Source organism: Balaenoptera acutorostrata, chromosome 21, assembly GCF_949987535.1.
Source record: "Balaenoptera acutorostrata chromosome 21, mBalAcu1.1, whole genome shotgun sequence".
Lineage (NCBI taxonomy): Eukaryota > Metazoa > Chordata > Mammalia > Artiodactyla > Balaenopteridae > Balaenoptera > Balaenoptera acutorostrata.
In genome coordinates, this window is record NC_080084.1 from 13,316,753 (window position 1) to 13,340,365 (window position 23,613).

Sequence of the window (23,613 nt, forward strand, 5' to 3'; positions counted from 1 at the left end):
TTATCCTGACAGCTGTCACCTCTCCCGCCCCTGATGAGAGAAGCCGAGACGAAGGGAGCCGTGCAGGTGTTCATTCAGGGCGAAGCGGGTGAGTCATATGACAGAACCGAGTGAGGATCTGAGACGATGCTACTTGGGCTGGAATGGCATTGGGGCAGATGGCTCCAAACTGTGCCCGGGTGCCCAGAGGGGGGCAGCCAGCGCCAGGTTCCCTCACTGAGGTGGGTTACATGATAAGGAAGGCAGATTCGCCTGAGCAGACCAGGTCCCGCCTGGTGACGAAACAGCGTCCCAAGGGCACCGACTGTGCCCGCTGGGGTGTGTAGGTCTAGGAGGCAGAAGACGCGGCTGGGGAGGCCTAGGTTGGAAATGAATGAACTTGGCCTGAAGAACGCCCTCCCAGGGCTGGGAGACTCAGTCATTCAGAATGGCCTGTGCCCTTGTCTGGGCCTCAGGAACAACCCCCAGGGGATAGGTCTCCTCTTGCTCAGCGATGCGAACCCCTAGGGGGGTTTTCAGCAAGGACACGATCACCATTACCCCCTCCCTCTCGCCTTACCCAAAGCTCTTTGCCGTATTATAAACGGCACGCTATATGCCGTGCTATAAACATTATAATCATATTAAGTATTTTACTTGTGAGACTATGCTATCGTACCTATTATAATAACAATAAATCTGGCTTAACGTTTACTATGCCCACAGGGTACCTAATTCCTTGGTAGACCTTTCCTCTTCTGTTATACTTTCTGTTTTGTCCTTCCCTAACTTTTGAAGCAAGGTAGCTGTATCACGGATGCCAGTATTAGTTAGAAATTTAATTTTCTTTAAGCATTTGGAAGAATACAGCTGATGACAGTTAGTGAATGATTTTTTTTCCTGAAAATTATTATCTGCCACGGAATTGAATAATAGATAAGCACTAGATATTCACGATAAGAGCAGTAGAAACCTCATGGTCAGAGAGAGAGCCTAGCTGAATTACTGATCGCTCCTTTCCTGCCCACTGCCTCCCCAAATAAAGAACTTGGCTCCCTATTTTGTAAAACATCAACTTGACCCCCTAAGCAGTAGATTGGAACAGGAGTGGAACCCTGACCTAGGACCCAGAGAGAGGTTTAGTCCCTCTAGGGACTTACCCATAAGCGGGCTTACTCACGTAAGAGCAGACGTGTGCTGGAAAAGCTGCTGAAAAGAGAGAGAATGACATGGACCTAAAAAATCAGAGCATCAGGAGGGAAAATGAGGGAGAAAAGAGTCCAGCCGCCTTCTTAGTGCCTGCTTCTCATCCCTTTCTAAGTCCGGCAGCGTTCAAATCTGCCCTGAGGTTTTGTGATACACCACTGAGTTCAAATAACCAAGTTCGTGCTTAAGCTAGCTTGAATTATTCATTTCATTTCAGTTATTTGCTGCCAAAGCAGCTTTAATGAATTGAGTAAATATTCCAGGGAAAACTGCCATGACCACGAGTGTTTGCTTTCAGGGGCAGTGAGGGTGGGGTGTGTTGGGACTAGGTCTCTGCCGCCCCGTTTCAGGCTGTCCCACTTATCACATCTTGTGCTTCAAAGTGTGTTTCCCCTTGAAGAGGCTCTTGAGAAGCACAGCCACTGACCTTGCGCTCCCCGAAGGAATTGGGCCCCTGGTATGTGAAACCTAAGAAAAACAACAGCTTTCTTTTCAAAATGTCACTGTTGCCTTGTGCTGTTAGAGCTGGAGCCTTGATTGCACTTTGGGGGCTGACACTTCTTTTGTTCTGGAAGAACACCCTGTAGGTTCTGCAAAGTTAGGGCCCAGATCCTGTGTTAGACTGGAAGCAAAGAGGCGCTGAATTGGTCTCCACAGTTGGGTCAGAAGTTACCTCTCTCATGGGTGAAATAGCGTCTCTGAGATTCCGGGTGAGGAGAGACTGGCCGGTGATGACAGCGGAAGGAAAATACTTGCTTTACTTTTTGTTGGTGTTTTTCCCTACCGGGTGGTGGGCCAGAGCCTCTGACACCTACCTGCGTGGGTTTGAATCTCAGCTCTGCTGTTCTTCAGCCAGGGCCCAGCCAGGAGGCAGAACCAGAACAGTTCCTTGACCGAGAGAATTTCACAGAAAGAATTATCAGTTAGGCCGAAAGTTGTTAACTAGGTGACCTAAAGGGTTTCACGGGGGTAGCAACCAAAAGAAGCAGCTATCACCTCTAGGGCTGAGGCCACACAGAGAAGAGGTTGGAATAGTTAAAATTTAAATCACTAAAGGAGCAGCCCCATGGAGATGGAAGTCAGACCTCTGAGGAGGGGCCACTGCTCAGCTGGTCCTGGGGTCTCTGAGTTGGAAGGAGGGGCCTGTGGTTCCCAGATTTCCCAAGAGGAGGCGCTGGTTGCCTAGTGCTGGCATCTTGGGAGGTGGGGGCAAAAAGGGAAGGTGGTTCTGTAAGGGGTGTGTGTGTGTGTGTGTGTGTACACGTGTGTGTGTTATAACCCCCTTATGTCTTCACCCAGCTTTCAGCCAAAGGTTATTGTATGGTATGTGACAGCCTGAACTCAGCTCTGTTTTGGAATTCATGGCTGGATCCATGTCCATGCTTGGGGCAACACACAATGGAGATCACTTGAGAAGGCTGATTCTAAGATAGCTAGAGGTGGACTGCCGAAGAGTACAGCTGAGAGGCAGGTCCACACCCAGGAGTTTGGGATTAGCAGACACAAACTACTATATATAAAAGAGATAAACAAAAAGGTCCTATTGGATAGCACAGGGAACTATATTTCAGTATTTTTTAATAACCTATACTGGAAAAGAATATGAGAAAGAACATATATACTGCTGTTGCTGTACACCAGAAACTAACACAACATTGGAAGTCAACTATACTTTAATTTAAAAAACCCAGAAAATAACAAGTTTAACAAGGACATGGGGAAAAAAGCTATATCCAAAAGAATTATTCAACCAAATTTACTGATACTTTCCTGGAAACAAAACTAAAATAAGCATAGAATAAATTTTTAAAAATGAAAAACCAAAAACCAAAAACCAAAAACCCCATGAAGCAATTTTGCTATCGATATGGGAAAATGCTAACATGATATTGTGCAAAAAAAGAGGCACACAAAATTGCATGTGTAGAGTGATCTCAAAATTACCCACAAGAAAACTTAATGGGCGTGTATTAAAATGTTAATATGATTAACTTTGGATTGCAGAATTATATATATATAATAAGACTATATTATTTTTGTTATTAGAGTTTAAGTCAAAAGAGAAAGAAAAAAGAGGCTTTGGGCATTCTGGTAGCAGGAAAAATGTGAAACATACTAACATATAACTGCTGTGGTAAGTTTCAGGAAGAAGAGGCAGTTTTCCTCCAGTTAAATTCTATGAGAATTTTTTTCATGTGGAAATTTCATAAAGAGAAAATAAATATCATCTCCAGTGCCTGTGTATAGATTTATACTTATATTAGAAGTAAAATAATTCATATTATTAGAACACTCAGAATAATTTACATTATTTGTTTTTTTTGTAATGGCCTTTCATAAAAACCAAGAGCATATCATTGAGAGTGAATGTCAGTGAAGGTTAATTCTGGGAGGAACCACACTGCAATAAATAGGTAGATTTTTGAGCGGCTAACCTGGTCCAAGAATAGATCCTGGAGAAGAATTGACTTAACCGAGGTCACAGAAGGTGTTAATGGCAGAGCCAGAATTAGACCTTGTGACTTGATTTTTCAGCCTGACCCTGCTACCTATCCCACTGCCTGGCCCCAAAGAAGAAATGTGTAGCTGACTTCAGTTTCTATAATTAGCATCCATTATTGACTTGAATCCCTTATCCCAAATGTCCTATCGATGTATACTCACCCACTTTCCCCCTCCTTACATCAAACTACTTTTTAATTTCAAACCCTATCTTTCTTTGGATGAGTGTGTGTTTGTGTGTATATGTGTTTGTGTGTATATATGTGTGTGTGTGTGTGTGTGTGTACTTGTATGTTTGTGTATTTGTGTCTCTTAGACTGACAAGACTTGAAGAGATTCGGATAATATTCTATATCCACATTTTAGCCCCAATAGGCCAGACTACCAGCACTTGTCCTTCAATGATTAATGGAGAGAAATTATGTTATAACTGATGGGAAATTTATAAGATGCTTTTAATATAATTAAAAGTAATGTCTCTATTGGCTCTTAACTCTTCCCCAAGCCTAGAATTGGCTTCTTTCCAGAACTAACACATTTCATCCAGGAACTGGAGAACACATTTTAAGAAAAAGAAAAAAAATCTTTCCATCTTTGAATTCATACTTGATTGACCAGAGTACAGTTTGTGAAATTTAATATTAGGTTATTCTATCATGAAAGAATCACTGGGTTGCTCTGAGTGATATTTTCATGAAGTCCAGGAATGTTTTAAAGCAGGAAGAAGCACATAGGTTCATCTAAACCTGTCTCATTTTACAGATGAGGAAACTGAATCTAGGGAAGTTACACTATGTCTAACCCACTAATCCCGTGATTTTCCTTTTTTCCCCTTCATTTTTTCATTTGAAAAATAATTTTGAACATCTGTTATGTGTCAGATGATGCAGTGCCTCCTAAAGATTTAAAAACCAAAAACCTTGGTTCATAAGAAACCAGGGGAGGTTTAAGGAATAAGAAACCAGGGGAGGTGTAGCATGTGTTAATGAACATTAGTCTATTATAGTATATGTTGCAGTGTTAATGTTATATTCCTAGAGTTATAAAAGATGAGGGAGTAGTGAAATTTGCCTGGGAATTCAGGAAACTTTTCTAGAATGGATGACGTTTTATCTGGGCCTTGAAAGATAAGCAGGAATACACCTGCTTCAGAAACAAGGGAAGAGTATTCAAGGCAGAAGGAAATGAGAGGCATAAGATAGGTTTGTGCTTATTTGGGGGATACCAAGGACTGGCTTAATCTGTAGGGAGTGATTGAGGGTCAGATTGAATAGGTCAGCTCTGACGTCGTTGGGGAAGGCTTTGTAGAGTCAGCTGAGTTCTCTAAGCTTTATTCTGCAGGTAATGGGAATCTATTGCATAATGTTAGGCAAGGAAATGACACTTTACACTTGCACATGAGTCTACATTTAAGAGGAATAACTGGTAGCACTGTAGAGGATGGACTGGAGGAGAAAGGACAGCTAAAGTCAAGTTCAGATGAAAATGATGAGATAATGAACTTGGCCAATGGGGGGGGTGTGCCCTACAAAGAAGGAGGAGATATTTATGAGCTTAAAATTGGCAGGACCTTATAATGATTGTGAAGGATAGTAAACAGGGAGCAACCAAGGAGGAAAATGAAGCTTCTGGTTTTGAAGGTTAGAGTCATGGTGATGCTGTATAACTAGGCTATGACATACATGAAAAGGGTAGTAGGGGAAAAGCTTGCATGCAGTGTTAGAGATATTCAGCTTACCCGTGATGGAACATTTAAAGAGAAGATACACAGGAAGTAATTGAAAATCTGTGTCTTAAGCTCAGAAGAAAAGTCTGGGCTGGTGTTATTGATTTTGGAGTCATTAAAGAAAGTGAGAGTTGAGTAAAGAGAATAAAGAAAAGTCTAAGAACAGAACTCTGGGGGATGGCTGGAAGAGAGGAGCTAGTATAAGACATATGTAAGGGATGGATGGAAGAGAGGAACTAGTATAAGACATGGTTAGAAAGAATTATTTGTGTGGTAGGAAGACAATGAAGGGAACAGTGTTGTGGAAATCGTGTTAGTCATGATGCTTTCAGCTGCTATTAACAAACAAACTCAAAATGAGTATTATGATCAAGTAGACTTATCTGCTCAGTTAACGACAATAACATCCCAAAACTCCAGAGGTAAGTAGAACAGAGAGCAGGTGTTTTAGTCACAAATCCAGCTCCATTTCTTTCTGACTGTCTCAGAAATGTCCTCCTCTGGGTGGTGGGTACATCACTGGACTGCTAGGAAGACGGCTGTGGCAGTTTCAGATTTCCCATCCATGTACAACCAAGGACTTTCTTCCAGTTCTATCTCAAAAAGGAGGAAACTTCTCTTCCCAATTCCCATCAATCTTGCAGTTACCTTTCATTGGATTGACATACCTATTCTTGAGCCAATCTCTCTGGCCAGTGGAATTCCATATCCTGGTTGCATTATGCTTGGGTTTCTGAACTGATCGCTAGCATAGAATATAGAGATTGGGCTGACCTCCGTAAGTGGGGGACTCATTGATTCCTTTTTTGTCCCACAAAGTGCAAGCCTGCTGAAACCAAAGAAGGTGAGGTGTAATGGGTATTAGGCAAGTGGATGCCCGTTAAGAAAACCAAGGGAGGAGAGAGTTTCAGACTGAAGGAGTGGTCATTCATATCAAAAATTGCAGATCAAGTAGGATAGGTATGATAAAGAGATCATTAAATCTGTCAATTATGTGGTCGTTGATGACCTTTGGGTCACCTTTCCAAGAAGCACTTGGGAAGCTCTTGCAGAATACTTTCTGAAGGAGTGTGGCAGCAAAGAGGAGAGAGATAGGAAGAGTTAAATCAATTGCAATTCAATGATGCATATAAATTCACTTGCAAATATTATTTTATTGATAAGCTTGCATCAATTCACTCCTTCCTAGGTTGAAAGAAGGAGGAAAATTAATCCTATAATGTGAAAAGAGTGTGACAAGTTTGTGAACAAAACCAAGAGCATATAAACAAAGAGAGAGTGATAAATGTTTGTGGCATGGTGAAAGGTGACCACTAAAAATGTGAGAGATGGGATTTCCATCAACATTTCATTGGGCTCAGAATCATGCCATGTTTTTGGTATGTTTTGTTTGGTTAGTTTTTTTTTTCTGCAATGAGAAACGGATAGGTTTAATTTACAAGGTCAGCCTTAGCAATATTACATGCACTTTGTAAGTGCAGCGTAATTACATTAAAAGGCAAAGGCAATTTTCTTCAGGTATGGCCAGCCACTCAGAGGATTGGTATAGGAAAGCAATAGGGCACATTTAGTCAGTGTCAGGCCATAGCGTTTGTAGATTTCCAATGCTCAGTCAAAGCATAAAATAAGTTTTCAAACCCTAAGAGCAACAAGAATTTAATGTTATTAATTCTGTGATAATAATAATAATATTAAATACATCCTTATGTGGCTGATAGGTGCCTTTCAGCTTTTAGGGAAAGTAATTCTAATAATGGTTCCCATTTCATTTTCACTTGTACATATAGCACTTTTCACAATTCATTCAATTTTTCTCCCCAAGTCATAATAATCCTGTGAATTGAGAATAGGTGATATTATCTTTATTTTTAAATGGGAAACAGACTCCTAGAAGAGTTGCTGAGTGACTAGCTGGAAGTTACCAGTTATCTTGTTGCAGCAGTTCCAGAGTGAATGGAGAGATATCAAGACATGCAGATTGGGACTCAAGGCAACATGATGTTAGGACCATGTTGAAGCTGGGAGAGATAAATTGTTGGGTAGACTTTCACTCAGAGAGAACTATATGGACTGAGGTGAGGGTTAGTCTTCCAAAGTATTGATAGATAGCTGGACAAATGATTGACCCAGGTTCAGGCTAAGGATGAAAATATGCAGAAAGTTCATTTCACAGGGTGCCAAATTTGGGAATGATTTAAAAGAGAGTTCTAACATACCCTCTCCTTTCAGCACAAGGATGCCAAGGCCCAGAGAATTATGAGCTGGGTAAGAGGCAAGGTCTTCCCCGCTAGCCCACTAACCTAGCTTACTGCTTTCTCCACTACCCTGAATCCCACCTTGGAGTCCTCAAGAGAAAGAGCATAAACTTGATGGAAAGACAGGTGGTGTGGTTCAGAAGCTCATCTCCCATCACAATTCAGAGGATGGGGAAGAGTTGTTTCCCTAATGCCAAGGGAACAATGGTTCTGGTCAAGTAACAGCGTAAAGGGTACTAAAGTAAAGTGAAAGAGAGTCAAAGCCGGAAGGAGGATATCTCAACGTGTTACTTGCTACAGACACTTTTGATGAATCACGGAGCTAGGCATTGGGACGTATCCTATGTTCTCTGCAAAGATACTGAAATATTTGGAAATCTTCTGCAGTGTTGCTGTAATTTGTCTTGATTTGGGGAGAGGCAGTCAAATTTTTAAAATTTCAGATACTTTCCAGTAATAGATAACTCTCTTTGGGGGTTGGGGGTGGAGCCGGGAATGCAACTTCTGGCTGATTTATTTCCATTAGAGCAAGACACAAATAGCCTTGTTTATTATTAGTCGTAGTTATTACACTATTCATAATCTGTTTTCCCACAAGAACAGTATTGCAATGATGAATGACAACATATATATAGAACAAAACGAATTTATAGCAGAATGTATTTCCAGTGATGTGAACGAGAAATTAGGTCTGCAATATGTTTGAGCTGTGCTGGGCAACTCCAGTTGTGCCCAAAAACTCACCTTTGAAGGAGGAGAATGAGCAGACACATTTCTAACTGATATTAGATTGCAAGCTCCCCTCTCCAAAGACAGGTCTGTGTCTTGTTCATTTATTTAATCACTAAGAACCGTATTCATATCACACAATGAAATAAATGTAGAGTAGAATATGAGGAAATGAAAGTGAATTTTTTATTATGATTTCCCCCCATCACAATGACTAACATATCAATACATTGAGTGCTTACTGTGTGTTAGAATCTCTTCTAAGTGCTTCACATGTTTTAACTCAGTAATCCTCATCATTAATAAGTGAATATTATCACCCCCACTGAATATACAAAGAAAACTCAGCACAAAGAGATTGTGTAATTTGCAAGATTAAATAACACAACTGAATAAATTGTTGATCTAGGATTTAATCCCAGGCATGCTGACTATAGATGCTGCTACCTTAATCACTACACATTCCAGCTTCCTGTGCGTGTGCATGTGTGCATGTTTGTGTGTGTGTGTGTGTGTGTGTGTGTGTGTGTGTGAGGGTATATTTTCCTCCAAATTTATAATAACATACTACTATAATTTAATTTATGAGCTTCCTTTTTCCTCATTGAATTATGTTGCAAATATTAAATTCTTACTTTTGTATTTTACTCCATTGATGTCTATCTCTTCTTGTGTAAGTACCGTGCCATAGCTCCATAAAATATTTTAATATTTGCTTGTACCATCCCTTCTCATTTCTCTTATTTTTCAAATAATTTTTGCTATTTCTCCACATTATTCTATCTTTCCTTTCTTGTTTTCAGTGTATTTTCTTGACTCGGGAAAAACTCTTCTTCCTCCAGAGTATGGAGACCTTGGGCCAGGAGCATTTCTTTAAAATGATTCAGGAAGTATGAAGGCCAAGATGGACTCTGAGGCCGATACCCTTTGGATGGGAATAGAGGTGTGGGGTGTTAGGTGTATGTGAGGAGCTGGGGTCTTACCACTCCAACCTTGCCCTATTCAGTTGTGTGTGTGTGTGTGTGTGTGTACACACACACACACACACACACACACACACACACACACACATGTATTTTCTGGGCTTCATTTGACATCTTCTCTGGATCCAGGAAGGGGGAAGGATTTTCGAAAGCAATTATTTTAGTTCACAAAATAGTTACTCTGGGTCGAGGGAACCTGATTGTTCTCTAGGCTAATATGTCCTTGAAAAGATGGTAGCAAATATGAAGAGGCCAATGAAATGGTAGAAAAATGATTCCGAGTGTTTCAATTATCTTTCTTTTTTTAAAAAAATTATTTATTTATTTATTTTTGGCTGCATTGGGTGCTCGTTGCTGCTCAGAGGCTTCTCTAGTTGCGGCGAGCGGGGGCTACTCTTTGTTGCGGTGCATGGGCTTCTCATTGCAGTGGATTCTCTTGTTGTGGAGCACAGGTTCTAGGTGTGTGGGCTCAGTGGTTGTGGCTCATGGGCTCAGTAGTTATGGCACGTGAGCTTAGTTGCTCCACGGCAACTAATCGAACCCATGTCCCCTGCATTGGCAGGTGGATTCTTAACCACTGCGTCACCAGGGAAGTCCCTCAATTATCTTTCTTATGGGATAAGGCTTGATGATACTCAGCAAAGTCTGCTTGCAGTTTGGGGACTGTGGGTGGGAAGGATTGGTTTGGGGGAAGGGAGGTGGGTGTTTCTTCTGTTTTGATGGTAATAACTACAATTTATTGCATGCTTACTATATGCTAGCTGTATGATAGTCTAAGAGCTCTACATACCTTATGTCTTTGTGTCCACCCAATTCTGTAAAGTAGGTAGTGCCATCTTCTCTTCACAGATGAAGAAGCAGAGAACCAGATTAGCTGTGTGACATAACTCATCAGAGTATTACAACCGGTAATTCAGAGCTGGGTTAAAATCTAAAGTCTTTGTGGTTTACAAGGCCTCCACAATCTGGCCTTTGCTTAAATATCATCCTCATCTTGTGCCACCTAAATTCAACCACACAGGACTTTTTTCCAGTTCCTTTTTAAAAATAATTAATTAATTAATTAATTAATTTAGTTGCACCGGGTCTTAGTTGTGGCAGGTGGGATCCTTAGGTGTGGCTCACAGACTCCTTAGTTGTGGCATGCGAACTCTTAGTTACAGCATGCATGTGGGATCTAGTTCCCTGACCAGGGATCGCACCCGGGCCTCCTGCATTGGGAGTGTGGAGTCTTAACCACTGTGCCACCGGGGAAGTCTCTCCAGTTCCTTAAATATGTCTTGTTGGCTGTGGCAGAGACATTGCTTGCTATGTATTCCCCAAAGCATTTCCTTTTCTTCCCAAGCACACAGAAAACTTCCTTTCTCAGCCTTCCCTGGGATTTCAGTGGGACCATATGACCAACAGGATGGGAGTGGAAGTGATATGCAATATTCCCAGACCTGGCCCCTAAAGCATTTCACATCTTTGACTCTGTTTTCTGCTCCCCATCTGCACAGCTGGATTGTAGAACCTCAAGTTGAGCTCCTGCTTCACTACTTGGACAAGAGCCACCCAGGTCAGCTGCTCAAAGAGCTGTGATATGAGAGAGAAACTTTTATCAGATAACTAGCTGAGATTTTGGAGTGGTTTGTTACAGCATCTGGTATTACTAATGTAACTAAATCACTTGCTCTAGACTAGAGGTTGGCAAACTTGTTTTCAGTACAAGGCCGGGTAGTAAATATTTTAGGTTTCCCAGGCCACACAGTCTCTTTTGTAACAACTCGACTCCGGCGTTGCAGTGTGACAATGGCCTTAGATCATACGTAAGTGAATATGCACGGCTGGGTTCCAATAAAACTTTATTTACAAAAACAGTCTGTGGCCCCATTTGGCCTGTGGACAACAGTATACCAACACCTCTAAAGGACTAGAACAGCATGCTGGTCTCTGTTTCAACTTCTCTTTCTCTGTCACTCCCAGACTCTACCTACCCTTTGCCTGGCTACACTGTTACAACTTCAGTTCCATAGGAGGCTGTTTCTACTCCCCCCCCTCCACCATATGTCTGTTCCCCCCTCCAATTAGGTCAGGACCCATTATCCTATGTTCCCATAGTGGCCACCTCAACTTTCTTTTTCATAATAAGCCTTCCCTTTACAATGATTTTCAATGTCTTTTCTGCCTTACTATGCCAAGAGCTTCAGGAGAAAAAGAAGCTATTTCTACATCATTCCCTGTTTTATCTCTAGAACCCAGCCCAGGCCCTGAGACAGAGTCCATGCTATAAATACTTGTTGAATCAATGGGCAATTCACTGCCTTCAATGATGAACCACTTCCTTCAATATATAGAACTTGTGGAGACTCATCCTTCCTCTCTCTTCCCTCTCCTCTCCCTCCTTGTGCCTCAGTCCTTGGGCTTAATACAGCTAAAAGGAAACTAACCCACAATTACCGTTTTATAGTCACACTCTTGAATGGAGAAAATACCACAGAGATATTTACCCTCAGGCATATTTCTTTGGTGTAAATACTGACCTTGTCTTCACCTCAGGCAACATTTCTTCTTCAAGACCATAAAGCATGGGATGTCTTCTCATAAAAGTCGATCTCTGTCACATCTCTGAAAGCGTATTCCATCTCGAGCCCCATAAGTGGGAAGAGGCTATTTCTGAAATTCTGTCATCATATCGCTCCAACACCTATAAATCTGAAAAGCTTTCCAACTTTCTTCAATATTGTAGATATTAGGTGATTGGACCACTGCACATGATCAAATACAGTTTCACCGTACACGAAAAGAGAGGATAGGAGAACAGGTATTCTATTTTCAGGATAAAGAATAAATACAAGAAATAATGGCAGCTTAGAACAGCATAAGATCAAAAAGATATGTAACAGAAAGTCAAGTAAGATGAGTTTGTAGTTCTGTTAACTGTTTGGTTTGAGCTGATAAACTGTCAAACAAACAAACACAAAACTCTGGGAGTTGGAGAACTCAAACACTGTCATGGGCACATTCACAGTGCAGCTAAATTTACCGGGGCTACAAGCTGAGTGGTGAGCAGTGCTTCTGGGTTCCCCATGGGTTCCCAATGGCATCTGTGAACCTAAGAAGGGAAAGACAAGTTTGCCAATCTGGAAAGAGTCCAAAGGCATTTTACTCAAAAGGTGGCCTCAGCTTCCTCTTTCCTTATCACGTGGTCAGGTGGAGCGTCAACAGGAGCTTGTGCAGGTGAGTCAGGGAAGAGTTGAGATGGGCAGCGTCAGCACCTAAGGAAGTCTTGCAGGGTTCGTAGCCATTTTCATCTTTCAATCTAAGAAGTAGTTTTAGAAATAGCTTAAGTATAATATCTTTTGGAGAATAAAACAAAATTAGTACTAATTTTCATACAGGAAAGCTGCACAGGTCCTAGGTTGGGAGTTTATGAAAGACTACCTGGCCCCAATTTATTTACAGAAATGAATCCCTCCCCCTCCCCCCTCATCTCCCTGCATATCTGGTTTCTTAATAGCAGCTGGAATCTTTACCTCTGAGAAGGAAGATAATCAAAGCCTTCTAACTACATGATCATCCGTCTGTCCCCAGGGCCCAGCTCATCGTAATGTACCATAAATATTTGCAGAATTTATGAATGAATGCTGTTGGCTGACTGATGGAATGAATGGATGAAAGTGGGCTGTCGAAGAAAGCTCGGATAACGCTGGCCCCAAGTCCCTCCTCTTCTCTCTTTCTGATACCATTTCCCACTTCCACAATGGTCATCTGTCAAGTGGCTTTATAATAAACACAACCACTAGCTCTTATGCAGCACTTTCCACGCCTTATTTTAAGTGAGCCTCTGGCCTCAGTTTTCTTGGGTGATTTGCATGTGCTCATGTTGACCCAGGTGTCAGTCAACAAGTAATCGCTACCTTCACCCTCCTGTGAGTGGGACACCTGTGTGATGGCGATTCTGCTCAGCACTCAAAAGACAGAGGAAAAGTTGTCAGGTTTTGAACATTGATAACTGAATACAGAGACCTCGGCCAGTTGCGTTTAAAAAGCAAGGCTTTGAATTATGCCTTCTGATGGAATTCAGTGTGATCATTAGGATAAGCAAACACATCAGGCCTTCAATATATATGCTGAGCCAAATGTAATAAAGGAAGAAAGAGACTTTTTTCCCCTCCACTCTGTCATTTTGTTTTGCAACTCTAAGCGTTACTGCACGCTCCAATTCTCCAGAATAACACTTAATTCTTTAGCTAAAACGCTGTATCAGACATATTTCAAGCTAATTATTTGGCATTATAAGATTATATTCTGTTCTCTAATAGCTTTGCATCATAGAGAACCTCAGTGATTTCCAAAGGTTAAAAAATATGATAAAAGACAACGATTAGGGACTTGCCTGGTGGCTCAGTTGTTAAGAATCCGCCTGCCAATGCAGGGAACACGGGTTCTATCCCTGGTCCAGGAAGATCCCACATGCTGTGGAGCAACTAAGCCCGTGCGCCACAACTACTGAGACTGCGCTCTAGAGCCCGTGAGCCACAACTACTGAGCCCCCATGCCACAACTACTGAAGCCCGTGCACCTAGAGCCCGTGCTCCACAACGAGAGAAGCCACCACAATGAGAAGCCCGTGCACCGCAACGAAGAGTAGCCCCCGCTCGCCACAACTAGAGAAAGCCCGCATGCAGCAACGAAGACCCAACGCAGCCAAAAATAAATAAATTTAAAAAATAAATAAAATTTTAAAAATAGTAAAAAAAAAAAAGTAAGACAACGATTATCAGGCTGGGTTACCCGGGCTCATTGCTGTGCGGGACTGAAGGTCTGCTTTGGGCAAATCTTCTTATGCCCTGCTGCACGGATGCTGGTTCTCCTAATTAAGTCGTCATGTTATTTTCTTTCTTACTTTTTAAAAACCAAGTTTATTATTTTTCGATTATGGCAAATTTAGAGAACATCACACAGTAAATATAAAAATGAAAAAGCCACACTCCTCCCTTCCCACCACCATTAATTCAAACTGCAAATATTTACTGACTATCTGCTATGTGTCAGGCTCTGTTCTAGGCACTGATATTTTTGTGACTTTCTCAATACCCATTTCAGCTGAAATTAAGAGGATCTCTGTGTAAAATGTCCTTTAATGAGAATGTAACTAGGTGACACTTGTCTTTAGTCCTCTGTCCCTTTATTCTTGGCCTCAGTCCTTCCAAAACTCACTTCCTTCTCTACTTTTCAGAAATTCCCTTCCCAGCACATTAGCACTCTGGAGTCCTGTCCTCTTGATGCTGACATAAAACTTGCTTTCATGAATAATTCTGATAAGAGTTCATGACAAGCTAAAACTGAATCTGGTAGTTCCTGGATTTTGGGGGCACAATAAAGGCAGTTTTTCCATTGAAAAATAAAAAGAGCATGTGTTTACCTCTGCTAATACTGCATGAGCTAAACAGAACAGGGACTTGCTGGGAATTTCTATCAGTCTTTGATGTATAAAAGGAAGAACTATTATTACTCAACTACAGTTTGATAAACAAAATCTTTGCAAACAATTTAACCAAGTGGTAAAGATAAAAGCTCATCCCCTAAATGAAATTTCTGGCACAGAACTGAAGGTGGATGTGAGGGTTCCCTGGTCCCTGGTAAGCAGGTTCCTACTGCCGTTTATAGGTAGTGCCGGTCTTGCCTAAACATTTCGTATTTTCCATTGCAGTAGAAAGAGCGGGGAGCAAGCTGAGTGTGGCAAGGGGGATTGTTAATGACTTGCTTTCCCGGATGCTGTGCCTGGCCCTGACAACATGGAAACCGACCCAATGTGCTTAAAGGATGTCAGTCATCCTGCTGAGAGCTGACCCCAAAGCTTGTCCATTCTATAGCTCCAGAGCCTTCTTTGGGTGTTTGGAGGATTGAGCTGCTCAGAGATCAAACCGAAGAGCCCTTCCTCCAGAATTTGAATATCAAGATTTTTCTCTAAAGAGATTTTTCTTCTGGGCTTCTCTGGGCTGCTATTAATTTGCAACCCAACTGAGTGGGTGAAAAATGTCTTTTGATCACATAACAACATATGGTCATCAGAACACTGGTGGCATTCAACCACAAAGGGAGACCGGGGAGGGAGGGAGGAATCTCAAAGTGACCTTGGTGACAAAAGGAACTTCCTCAGTGAAGCATGTATCTCAGGCGAGGGTATCACACAATGAGGGAACTGTGACCAGCTGACATTTCATCTGTGAGTCGCTGCTCAAGTATTTGGAGAGGATGCATTGATCCCACTCTCCTGGAAACCCCCAAAAGCTCTCACAAAATGCCTGCTTTCATTTAGCTTTTGTTAAAACAACTAAAATACCCTTCTCATAATTGTTGGGACATCTCAACAACATAGTCCTTTCTTTCCCAGCTTGCAACTCAAACAAATATTGTTTCATTTACTTCTTGCGGGTTCCCCAGCCTCATACCAATGTGAATGACTTTTCACGTTGAAAGGCATTTCCCAGGACTCCCTGAGGGTGGCAGTATTGTTCACGAGTCAGTGACTAGTCCTCGAAATTAGGCTCTTGCTAGGGAAATGATTTAACGAGCAAGGCTTTACGCTACCAAAATGAGCAAGTAGATGATGAGGGATGAGCATTTGTTTGAGCCCACGAAATAACTAATGCCCCCAGAGCCATCCACTCCAATGTGTATATGAAGTGCAAAAATAGAGGATGAAACCGAAAATGCTCGTCAACAGAAATGTATGGATGAAAGTGGCGATGCAAATACTATTTCAAATAGGCTCAGTTCCAGATAATTACTTAATACGAGCTTACTACCCACAGTGCTTTAGGGTCTATGAGTTATCCACAGACAGCTGGCTGGGCAAATTCAGATGATGTCACTTCACCAGGAATTTTCCAGGAGGAGACAAGAGGCTGTTGCTCTCATCCAACTTAACTCTCCAAGAATTTGCAATCCTTGTGGCTTATTAGTAAACACCCTATTGTCCTTTGAGCTAAGTCATTTGAAGGTCATGTAGCAAGAATGCTCTACCAAGATATTTCACACTTATGCTTATGTGAATAAAGCTTCTCAGAATGATCCAGAGTGGAATTGAGCAATTAGAATTCAGTGAAACTCATTGGTAATTTTAAAGGAGAAAAAAGTCATTACCCTTAGTATTGATTGGAAAGGGGGCATCCATTTCTGGGCACAGTCAAAAATCAGTCACTGCCTGTAATCATGATGCCCGTGATCGTGTTTAGATATACCTGGTGATGACATCATAGTGTCACTTGGGAACTTGGTAAATGATTGATGTCAGACCCTGAGTGGAAATTTCAAGAGGATGCATTGCTAGTAGATGAAAGGGCAAAGCTGCAGTTGAGTTTCTACAAACAGGTCAGGGATGTGAGGCAAACCCCTCAGTATGGAAAGCTGGGAATATCCAGGTCTTCCCGGAAGACTTCAGTTTGAGAATTCCCAGACTTTAGTTGAGTCACTTCTACCTTTTATTGTGTGTGGTCATTGGGGTTTTCCAGTTTTCTAGAACTCTGAGAGAGAGGAGGCACAGATGATTCTATTTAAGTGACTAAATGTGGCAGCCTGAATTTTTCCCCTTTGCATCGCTTGATACATCGGTGAGTTGCCTGAAATTGTGTTCCACATCAATGCCAGCCATTTACTGAGTCACCCAAGAACTCTACTTCCTGGATACCACTGGTAATAATTTAGGAAAAGTTTTCTAGAAAGAAGTGCCATTTATAGAAAAATCCAAGTTAATAAATATCTTATATTTACCGAGTGGCTATTAAATGCCAGCTACTGTTCTAGGCGCTTTATGTGTGTTAACTCGTTTAATCCTCATGCCATGCTGGGAGGTAGGTACTAACATTAGTTTTTGTTAGGCAAGGAGACTAAGGCTCAAAGGAGCTCAGCTTGCCCAAAGCCAAGACTAATAAGGGACAGAGCTGGGATCCTTCTTGGAGGAGAGAGCAGATAAATTTATGAAACCATTGAATGGGCTTGTGACTTTATTAAATGTTCTTTAACTTGTGATTTTAGGTTGAAAGAGGATGGTTGCTTAGCTTGGTGATATCATGGTGCTGATTGTAGCACAATCTCAGATAAAATCCCTTGCTTGAAGCCCACCATTCTGAAAATGTGCATTGGCCAAAAGGGGATCAGATGGTAAAGAACGTTGACGGGCTGGGATTAAACCAGATTACGCAGGGAAAAGGAATAGCATCCTTTTGCCTTTAGAGGACAGTGTAGGAAGGCCTATACCTAGAGATGACCAATTGATTTAATAGCTGTCACCCCTGTGGCCCAACTCTCCACCAGTGAGCTCATTGCCCAAAGCTGTGCCTGCTTAATGCCAGAGCTGCTGCTTCTGCCATTACTGGTGTCCCTGCGTCCCCAACAGAGTTCCCAAAACGTACCAGATTTCTGCTTTCTTCCCACAAATGAACCATGGAAGATGTGCATGTGCCCAGCCATGGACCACACAGCTGGATGGGTAATTCCTTGAAGGGGAGGAATGGGGAAATATGTGCCAGCCACCTGATATGTAAGCAAGAAAAGACCCCATGACTTTTAAAGAGATACCTTCTAGGTAAGTTGAAGGTCAGTCTACAGCTTAGTAGACTGTCCTTTCCTGGGCGCCGCTGTCCCCTCTGTGGTATCCAGAGATCGCTGGCCTGCCAGCCAGCCTTCAAGGACCAATCCTGAAATCAATGTTGGGACTATGCCAGCAGAGATTCCAACTGGTTTCTTTAGTTAGATTTAGTTATTTTACAGTAACTGTGGAACTGGGGGACTCTCCCTCAAACTCATTGGTCAGTCTACGCATGGACTATGCAGTTGCAAGCAAGCAGGGGCAGGGAGGAAGTCAGAGCTCCGTGGGGCTTCAGACAGTAAGGATGGTCTGGGACAGGCCTCTGCTATTACAACCATTTTTGGCATCACAAGTATGTGCAAGTTATACCAGAAAGTTAATATTATAAATGTAGTGAAGGAACACAGGGCCTAAATTGGCATTCTCAGCATAGCACTTGTATAGGAAACACCTGGGAGATTTGTAACAAATTCAGATCCCTGAGTCACACTTGTTGAATCAGGGATGCAGTCCCCTAGCATACAGGCAGAAATCAGGAGAGCTGGTTCACGATTTAAAGGGAGCTGTGGTTCTCAAAATGTAGTCCTCAGACCAACAGTATGAGCATTACCAGAGAGCTTGTTAGAAATACAAATTCTTGAGTCCTACTTTAGACCTACCGATCAGCAACTGGGGATTGGGCCTAGCAAGCTGTGCTCACCAAGCCCTCCAAGTGATTCTGATGTATTAGCTAACATTCGGGAACCACTGGAGTAGAGAGTTCTCTATAGGCCTATAATGACACAAATCAGCTGTTGAATCAGAAATATGTGGGGATGGGACTCTGGGATCTGTGTGTTTATTATGCTCCCCTGGTGATTCTGTTGTATACTTGTTTGAGGACAGCTGATCTAGAAGAACAAAAGCTTTCTTCTTTGTGTGTCTTTTGCCAAGGCACTTCCGCATCGTCTCCAAGGCTAAGAACCAGATCCTTCCTCTGGTTACTAAAAACCTACCTACCTGGGAAAAGGGCAGGATAGAGACACCATTCTGTATGTCCTTTACAAGCTTGGTGTGGATACATATATATAAGTGTGTGCATGTGTGTAAGTATATACATGTGTGCAAACATTCAAAATAATGATCAACCTCTGCCCAAAAGACTACTATGCCTAAAAATGAACCAATTCCTCCTTCACTTTATTACACTGCCCAAAATTTTACCAATTAGAGGTATGTTTGGGTTAACAAGCATCTTTTCAAATTCAGATATGAAAGTATGAAAGGAAAATTTCTACCCTGAGAACTTTGGCCCCTTTAAATGCACACGGCACTTCCCTCCAAGTGATGGGGAAACTATGTCAAAACTCACCGTGGCTATTGGTGCAGTGATTCCTTTCTTCTGGGCTTGGCTTCCTTCTCTCTGTCTGCTCACGTCATCCTCTTTGCTCATTGCCTCCCCCAGCTCCTCCTCCCATTTTGACTCTGAATCTTAGTTTTTACTTTTCTTTTGGCTACTAGATTTTAGTTCTGTTTGTTGATGTTGTTTTGTTCTGGTGGTGGTTTTGCCATAATATTCTGAATTAGAAATTGATTCCCTTTGGGACAAGACTTCAAACATTGCTCATCTGTTTCACATGCTGAGACTATGGATATGAAACTCCTTTCTCACGCAAGTGTAGGCAAGTTGGGGTGATTGGTGTTTTTATTTTTAGTCCCTTAAAACACGCAGGACGTGTCCATGAGTACGGCCAGGGGAATCATAAGGAAAGTCACTGCCACCTTGTGGCTCTAAAATTCCTCTGACTTGCCCCACTGTCCTCACCACTCCCATTTTCTGTCTCCTATGTCATTGGCTTCCTAGTTCTCTCTGATTATTTTGACTTTGTGCCTTGGCTCCACCATCTTCCTCCTTTAAAAAAATAGCAACCTTGGACTTTGCAAAAAGTCCAAAAAAAAAAACAAACCTGTGCCAGTTCTGAGAGGGATCATCCTTGAGGTTCTTCTACCTTGGCTCTGGGCCTCACTCAGCACTAGTCTTTCCCAGCCCCCCGGCCCCATGTACATCAGTCCACTTTGACAATAAATGAGTGCCGATCCCTTTTCTCTAAGTGCAGCTTTCAAGTCACTGAAGGCAACAATCTCCCTGCAACTGCTCTTCTCCTGCTAACCAATCCCAGTTCCTTCATCCATTCCTCATATGACCTCCTCATTGAGTCTCTTCACCACCTGACCATTCTCGACTGGATACACTCTAGTTTGTCCATACCTTTCATGGTGTGTGAGTCCCAGAACAGAACAAATCAGCGTAGCATCAAGGGTACCATCATGTCTTTAGTTCCATACTAATATATTTATTTAACAGAGCCTAAGTGCATATTCAAAATTCTAGCATCGCTCTCACAGCACTAACACTGTTAGTGAAAATCCATAAGCCTTTCTCTACTGCTGTGCAGACAAAACCCATCCTTTCTGTAACTGGACACTTCTGGTTCTTTGAAGTCCTTTAAAATCTTCCTCCTAAAAAAAAACCCAGAAAACAACTTGATACCAAGTATTGTTAAAAGATAAACTGAGGCATATTAAAATATAAACTGAGTCATATTAAAAATTTTTAGGAGTTTACTTGAGCAAAAATCTACTCAAATCCCGCAGCATCCAATCTAGCAGATAGAAAAAAAGCTCTGAGGAGCTGTACGAAATGAAAGACTTTTATAGACAGAAGGGAGCAGGAACAAGGAAGTTATACTATGTGAAAAAGCAGGTTGGTTATTACAAGGTTACTTTCCTTTAGGAGATGGCAAGGAGTCTAACGGGCAGATTACTTAACTAGTGCTGATAAGATGGTTCCTGATTGACTGGTTTAAGATTCCATTTCTAGAAGAGTTGAAACTTTAATTAAACTTTGTTTTAGTGATATAGGGCTTACTTAGCACAAGTGACTCCATTTTGGGCCTGTTGGTTTGTTTTTAACAGTACAATACAGTGCTTTTCAGACTATGTTTCAATTGAACCTGGAATTCTCCTGACTACACTTCTAAAATTAATCCCTTTGATTTCTTTTTAATTCACTGAATAAATTAAGTTGATAGGATTTTCTCAAGATTTAACTCATATTTTTTCCTAACACATTTACATCTGAGGCCACCTATTTAATAGTGCTCAACTGACCAAGTTAAATAGTTAAATTAGCTTTTTTTTTCCTTCCCAAAAAGCAACATGACTTCCAGGTACTTTCCCCCTAAAACAACATTAAGAACCTGCTATTCAATGTATTAGGTATTCCCCCCCCTCCAACATATAGTTCATGCATCTGATCAAAGTGGTACCATCTGTTATTGATTAAATTGCTGAAAAGACCTCCCCGATGCAGACGAAATGCATTAATTTATTCTCTTTGGTGAGGTCGTTCAGTGAGTGGGAGTTTACCCTTTGTCTCTCTCTCTCTAGACATTTCTATTTCTTCTCTAAGGATATAGTGAGGGCCTTTGTCAAAGGCTTTCCTGCAATTCAGATTCATCTGAAACATTTATTTCATCATCTGATAGGGTGGGGGGTGGGGAGAGAGAGTGTGTGTGTATGTGTGTATGTGAGTGTGTGAAATCACTTGGGTACGGTTTGTTCTTGATGGGGCCCATGGTTTCTCCCAGTGTTCTCCACGTCCCCTTGTATGTGCTCACAATTCAACCTATTAATATTCCATTGCAGAAACCTGTGTGGATTTGATATCAAGCTCACTAGTTCTTAAATGACAAGCTCCATCTGCATCTTTTTTAGATAAGTGGGAACACATTTATCTAGTCTCCATAATTCCACAAAATACTGTACATTCTTGAGGAATAGTATACCACAATATGTGGGGTTTTTTTTTAACATCTTTATTGGAGTATAATTGCTTTACAATGGTGCATTAGTTTCTGCTTTATAACAAAGTGAATCAGCTGTACATATACATTTATCCCTATATCTCCTCCCTCTTGCGTCTCTCTCCCACCCTCCCTATCCCACCCCTCTCCGTGGTCACAAAGCACCGAGCTCATCTCCCTGTGCTATGTGACTGCTTCCCACTAGCTAGCTATTTTACATTTAGTAGTGTACGTATGTCCGTCCATGCCACTCTCTCACTTCATTACAGTCAGGGAACCAAACCACTTCAGCGATGCCTGGGGCTGCTTTATTAGACCTTACCCATTTATCAATATTTATTCTACCCTTTTCAGAATAAACATCATGCTTGCTGACAGAGCATTTTAATGCAAAATCCAAACTGAGTTCTTTTCTCCTCACTGTCATCTGTCAATACCACATCAGTAGCCCAGGTGGCTGATAAATATATTTCTTGTTATTTGATTTACTTTCAATGTAACACCAACAAAAAAAAGGTGTGTTTGCTCTCTTAGCATGGTTGACATTTCTCAGCTATTTGACAGTTTCAGATACTTTAATATCATCCTTAGAGATTCAAGCCAGTTCGTTCTCTTTTCTTGGCATGTGGTCTCCTCCCCCCCCACCCCCCCCCCACCCTGCCCCCTGCACTCCCTTTTGCATATACCTCCTGGAATTTGAGTTTCTAGAGACTTCACTGTTCAAGGACATTAGTCTCTTTAGCTATGCCGTCTCTTTGTTTCTTATGGAGATCATTTGTAATTTTATTGTCAAGATACAATTTTTAAAAATTTGTCCACTCTCATGAATCATCTTCACGTTTGTCACGTCAGGCATGACGTAAGGCGGAGGGAGGTACTTGGAGTTTTCTTCTGCATTCAGCTTGTTTTCTCAAGTGCATTTGAAATGAGGTTAAGAAGCACATATCCTTCCACACAAAAAATGAAAAATTACTAGAAATGGGGCTTTAAAATCCTCCCAGAAATGCATTCGTTGATTAAAAATAACTAATGGCATTTCAATACAGTTTTAAGGAAAAGCATTTGAAAACCTCAGATTTCAGAAACCACCTGGTTCCATCCATGACGTTAGGCCCTGCCTAACCCCAACCCTGCTTTGCTGCCAGCACTACTAACCTGCTCCCTCCTGACAACTCTGTCCCTAGGCTTTTTTTTTCCTGTTTCCAATTTCAGTGCTTTATTGGAACTAAAGCCGGTCCCTGATCCCAGGCAGTCCCTGGAGCCATGATGCTCCACATGTAATTTCTGAAATGCCCTTTCTGAGCTGCCCCTACCTCTCAACAGCTTTCATGTTGACCCAAAGGACTTGCTTTGTTTACAACTCAGACATGCATCTGATGGAACCACCGGTGGCCCACGGTCCTGCCCCTGCCCCATCTCCGTCTTTGTGTCTTGACATCAGTCTAGATTTGTCTGTAGTTTACTGTTATCAAAGAAAGCGAATATTCCGATGTTAGGCTGCTTCAGACTCATTGAAGAGTTCTCAGTGTATGGAGTTTCAGAAGGAGGGAACATTGACTCTCCTTTGGAATCAACATAAAATCATTTTTTTTCTAAAAAAGTTTAAAAGAAATCAATGACTATATTCAGGTTCTAGGCATTTGACAGGATTTACAGTTTTTCACAACCTTGAATTGATAAACATTTTGAAATGTGAAGTGTATACTTGTCCACGGGAAAAAGAATATAGTAGATAATAGAAGTTCCTTCTTTGATGGATGCAATATCAAATATAGAGTTTGGGTGAGATTTTGGTCTTCTTGCTGAATATTTT

The 23,613-nt window shown here is 41.6% G+C and overlaps 1 protein-coding gene across 1 annotated transcript in view; it reads left to right on the plus strand.

The window, feature by feature from the left end:
* The window catches only part of FUT10 (fucosyltransferase 10), a 262,433-nt gene that overhangs the window by 159,547 nt on the left and 79,273 nt on the right, over nt 1–23,613 (plus strand). Inside the window, exon 8 of the transcript XR_449982.2 lies at nt 13–88. The gene's annotated coding sequence lies outside the window, so the exon portion shown is untranslated. The remainder of the gene's footprint in view (nt 1–12; nt 89–23,613) is intronic.